This window comes from Salvelinus sp. IW2-2015, unplaced genomic scaffold (genome assembly GCF_002910315.2).
Source record: "Salvelinus sp. IW2-2015 unplaced genomic scaffold, ASM291031v2 Un_scaffold1350, whole genome shotgun sequence".
NCBI classification, from domain to species: domain Eukaryota; kingdom Metazoa; phylum Chordata; class Actinopteri; order Salmoniformes; family Salmonidae; genus Salvelinus; species Salvelinus sp. IW2-2015.
In genome coordinates this window covers 34,885-40,433 of record NW_019942854.1, presented here as the reverse complement: position 1 = coordinate 40,433, position 5,549 = coordinate 34,885, and the positions used below count along the sequence as shown (strand labels likewise).

Below are 5,549 nucleotides of genomic sequence, written 5' to 3'. Positions count from 1 at the left end.
CTGCTGTGTGTGTGTGTGTGTGTGTGTGTGTTGTGTGTGTGTGTGTGTGTGTGTGTGTGTGTGTGTGTGTGTGGTGTGTTGTGTGTGTGGTGTGTGTGGTGTGTGTGTGTGTGTGTGTGTGTGTGTGTGTGTGTGTGTGTGTGTGTGTGGTGACGTGTTAACTATTCTTGTGGGGACCAGAAGCCTACAAGAATAGTAAACAAAGTAAAAATTGACCAACTGGGGAATTTTGTTAGTCCCCACAAGGTCAAATGCTATTTCTAGGGTTTAGGTTAAGGTTAGAATTAGTGTTAGGTTAGAATTAAGTTAAATATTAAGGTTAGGAGCTAGTTAGTGTAGGGTTAGGGTTAGGAGCTAGGGTTAGTTTAGGGTTAGGATAAAGTTTAGGTTTTTGGTTAGGGTTAGGGTTAAGTTAGGTTAGGGTTAGGGTAAGAGTAGGTTAGGATTAGGGTTAGGTTAGGGTTAGGGTTAGGGAAAATAGGATTTTGAATGGACTGAATTGTATCCCACAAGGTTAGCTGTACAAGACTGTGTGTGTGTGTGTGTGTGTGTGTGTGTGTGTGTGTGTGTGTGTGTGTGTGTGTGTGTGTGTGTGTGTGTGTGTGTGTGTGTGTGTGTGTGTGTGTGTGTGTGTGTGTGTGTGTGTGTGTGTGTGTGTGTTGTTGTGTATGAGGGGCAAAAATAGAGTCAGTATGTGATTATACTGGGCTAGATTTAGAGAAATCACTGTCATTGGTCTCTCTGCAGATCAAACAAGCACCTCATCTTTCATAAGGAGAGAGAGAAGAAAAGAGAGAAGATTGTATATAGACATAATATGACATTTGAAATGTCTTTATTCTTTTGGAACTTTGTGAGTGTAATGTTTCTGTAATTTTTCACTTGCTTTGTATATGTAAACATATGTTTCCCATGCCAATAAAGCCTCTTATTGAATTGAATTGAGAGAGAGCGAGCGAGAGAGAGAGGTGTGGTAGCCATCTTGTCTGTGAAGTGTTTGCATGTTCACACTTTAAAAAAAACACTCATCAATCAATCAGCTCCATTCAACCTCTCTAAACCTGCAACAAGGGTACGAGGACACACTGGACCATGTCTGTCACAGTGTGTGTCTTTCCTACGCAACTTTCTCTTTAGTGTTGATCTGTTGTGACTTTCAGTGCCAGTTTGTATTGTGTCGGTGTGCTGTGACCAGTCAGTGTGTGTGTGTGTGTGTGTTGTGACTGAAGTGTGTGTCTGATGTAGAGTGTTGTTGATCTCTAGTTTGTGCAGTCCTCACTAGGTGTGTGTGTGTGAGTCGGTATAGTATTGTAAAGGTGGTTGTCCTGTCTTTTCCAGATGCACCATCCCATTCAGATGAGCCTGCAGACAGTGAGAAATCAAACGGTGAGTGATAACACACACTGGGTTGAGTATTACTGGTCGGTGTGTGTTATGTGCTTCAGCGTCTCTGTCTCAGTATCCTGTTTCAAGAGAGAAGAGAGATTATGAATATAAAGTGTTCTGGAGTCAGGAGAGAGTTAACTGTTTTGGCCCCACAGTGAACCAGCCTTTCTCCCTGCGTCTCTCTCTCTCTCACCACACACACACACCATGTCTGGAGCAGTAAAGCATTATTAAGGTCTCATCATGACTTATATGGCTGGATCTATAGGTTTCTAGTGCATTGTATTTCCTTCGTGGGTCGGGTCTAGAAGATGCTACTACGAGCGGCTTTATTAAGCTTTAAGTGATGCCTGTGTGCTGTCAGTGGCTTTATGACACGACTCTGTCTCTCTCGGTGTGGTACTGTTCCGTCTGTCCCAATGTTATTACCCTCTATCCTTCTATACTTTCAGTGGTCCAGTGGATGAGGAAAAGAGGCTATTAGTATTGGGACGTGGCCCCTGTCTGGCTTCTCTCAGATGCAGTAAAGCTTTATGGCTGGATAAATGGGGTTGTAACCGCATCTGCAATAGAGCCATTTGTCTGTGTGTGTGTGTGTATGTGTGTGTGTGTGTGTGTGTGTGTGTGTGTGAGAGAGAGAGAGAGAAGCAGGGAGAAAGGCTGGTTCACTGTGGGGCCAAAACAGTTAAACTCTCCCTGACCCCCTCCCAGAACACTTTAATAATTCATACATCTCTCTTTCTCTCTCTGAAACAGGATCACTGAGCCACAGAGACGCTGAAGCACATACACACCACCGACCACGTAATACTCAACCCAGTGTGTGTTATCACTCACCGTTTGATTTCTCACTGTCTGCAGGCTTCATCTGAATGGGATGGTGCATCTGGAAAAGACAGGACAAACCCACCTTTACAATACTATACCGACTCACACACACACACCTAGTGAGGACTGCACACACTCAGAGATCACACACACTACATCAGACACACACTTCAGTCACAACACACACACACACACACACTGACTGGTCACAGCACACCGACACAATACAAACTGGCCACTGAAAGTCACAACAGATCACACACTAAAGAGAAAGTTGCGTAGGAAAGACACACACTGTGACAGACATGGTCCAGGTGTGTCCCTCGTACCCTTGTTGCAGGTTTAGAGAGGTTGAATGGAGCTGATTGATTGATGAGTGTTTTTTTTAAAGTGTGAACATGCAAACACTTCACAGACAAGATGGCTACCACACCTCTCTCTCTCGCTCGCTCTCTCTCAATTCAATTCAATTCAAGAGGCTTTATTGGCATGGGAAACATATGTTTACATATACCAAAGCAAGTGAAAAATATACAGAAAACATTACACTCACAAAAGTTCCAAAAGAATAAAGACATTTCAAATGTCATATTATGTCTATATACAATCTCTCTCTCTTTCTCTCTCTCTCTCCTTTATGAAAGATGAGGTGCTTGTTTGATCTGCAGAGAGACCAATGACAGTGATTCTCTAAATCTAGCCCAGTATCAATCACACTGACTCTATTTCTGCCCACCTCATAACACACACACAACACACACACACCACACACACACACACACACACACACACACACACACACACAACACACACACACACAACACACACACACACACACACACACAACACACACACACACACACACACACACACACACACACACACAGTCTTGTACAGCTAACCTTGTGGGACATACAATTCAGTCCCATTCAAAATCCTATTTCCCTACCCCTAACCCTAAACCTAACCCTAATCCTAACCCGTACTCTTACCCTAACCCAACCCTAACCTTAACCCTAACCCTAACCCAAAAACCTAAACTTTATCCTAACCCTAAACCTAACCCTAGCTCCTAACCCTAACCCTACAACTAACCCTAGCTCCTAACCTTAATATTTAACTTAATTCTAACCCTAACACTAATTCTAACCTTAAACCCTAAACACCCTAGAAATAGCATTTGACCTTGTGGGACCTAACAAAATGTCCCCAGTTGGTCAATTTTTACTTTGTTTACTATTCTTGTAGAGGACTTCTGGTCCCCACAAGAATAGTTAAACACGTCCACACACACACACACACACACACACACACACACACACACACACACACACACACACACACACACACACACACACACACACACACACACACACACACACACACACACACACACACACACACACACACACACACACACACACACACACACACACACACACACACACAGCAGAGATCCATCGTCTGGCTCTCACCAGCTGTGTGGTGTGTGTGTTGTCTTTGTCTGTACCCTGTCTTACCCATAATGCCCCTGGCTAAGCCTGAAAAGTCACGTTGTGAGCAGGGCGCTTTGATACTCTAGCTGTCTCTATCTGTCCGTCTCTCTCTATCGGTCTCTCTCCATCTGTCCGTCTCTCTCCATCTGTCCGTCTCTCTCTATCTGTCCGTCTCTCTCTATCGGTCTCTCTCTATCTGTCCGTCTCTCTCTATCGGTCTCTCTCCATCTGTCTGTCTCTCTCCATCCTGTCTGTCTCTCTCCATCTGTCTGTCTCTCTCCATATGTCCGTCTCTCTCCATCTGTCGGTCTCTCAATTCAATTCAATCAATTCAAGGGGCTTTATTGGCATGAGGAAACATGTGTAACTTGCCAAGCAAATGAGGTAGAACAATACACAAAAGTGAAACAACAAAACGAATTAACAGTAAAACATTACACATACAGAAATGTTTCAAAACAATAAAGACATTACGAGTGTCATATATAAATATATACAGTGTTGTAACAATGTACAAATGGTAAAGCACACAGTTAAATAAGTAAGCATAAATATGGGTTGTATTACAATGGTTGTTTGTTTTCACTGTGTTGCCCTTTTCTTGTGGCAACAGGTCACAAATCTTGCTTGCTGTGATGGCACACTGTGGAATTTCACCCAGTAGATATGGGAGTTTATCAAATTTGGATTTGTTTCGAATTCTTTGTGGATCTGTGTGATCTGAGGGAAATATGTGTCTCTAATATGGTCATACATTGGGCAGGAGTTAGGAAGTGCAGCTCGGTTTCCACCTCATTTTGGGCAGTGTGCACATAGCCTGTCTTCTCTGAGAGCCATGTCTGCCTACGCGGCGCTTCTTCAATAGCAAGGCTATGCTCACTGAGTCTGTACATAGTCAAAGCTTTCCTTAAGTTTGGGTCAGTCACAGTGGGTCAGGTATTCTGCACTGTGTACTTCTCTGTTTAGGGCCAAATAGCATTCTAGTTTGCTCTGTTTTTTTGTTAATTCTTTCCAATGTGTCAATGTCTCTCTCCATCTGTCCGTTCTCTCTCCATCTGTCGTTCTCTTCAACATCTGTCCGTCTCTCTCCATCTTGTCCGTCTCTCTCCATCTGTCCGTCTCTCTCCATCTGTCGTCTCTCTCTATCGGTCCGGTCTCTCTCCAGTCTGTCCGTCTCTCTCTATCTGTCTCGTCCTCTTCTCCATCTGTCCATCTCTCTCCACTCTGTCCGTCTCTCTCCATCTGTCCGTCTCATCTTCTATCGGTCTCTCTCCATCTGTCCGTCTCATCTCCATCTGTCCGTCTCTCTCCATCTGCTCCGTCTCTCTCCATCTGTCCGCTCTCTCCATCTGTCCGTCTCTCTCCATCTGTCCGTCTCTCTCCATCTCTGTCCGTCTCTCTCTATCGGTCTCTCTCCATCTGTCCCGTCTCTCTCCATCTGTCCGTCTCTTCTCTATCCGGTCTCTCTCCATCTGTCCGTCTCTCTCCATCTGTCCGTCTCTTCTCCATTCTGTCCTCTCTCTCCATCTGTCCGTCGTCTCTCCATCTGTCCGTCTCTCTTCTATCGGTTCTCTCTCCATCTGTCCATCTCTCTCTCCATCTGTCCATCTCTCTCCATCTGTCCGTCTCTTCTCATCTGTCCGTCTCTCTCTATCGGTCTCTCTCTATCGGTCTCTCTCCATCTGTCCGTCTACTCTCTATTCAGTTCAGTCAGTCAGTTAGTCAGTCTCTGTCTCGTGTCTCATGTCTCTGCCGCTCCGTCTCTCTTCTATCTGTCTCTTCGCTCTGTGTCTTCTGCTTCTCCTCGAATTCCGCACCTCTCTGTCTGTCTCTCTCTCC

The 5,549-nt window shown here is 44.7% G+C and overlaps 1 pseudogene; it reads right to left on the bottom strand.

Annotated features, from left to right (window-relative positions):
* Nucleotides 1–5,549, bottom strand: part of LOC112070524 (CUGBP Elav-like family member 2) — a 63,742-nt pseudogene that overhangs the window by 44,987 nt on the left and 13,206 nt on the right.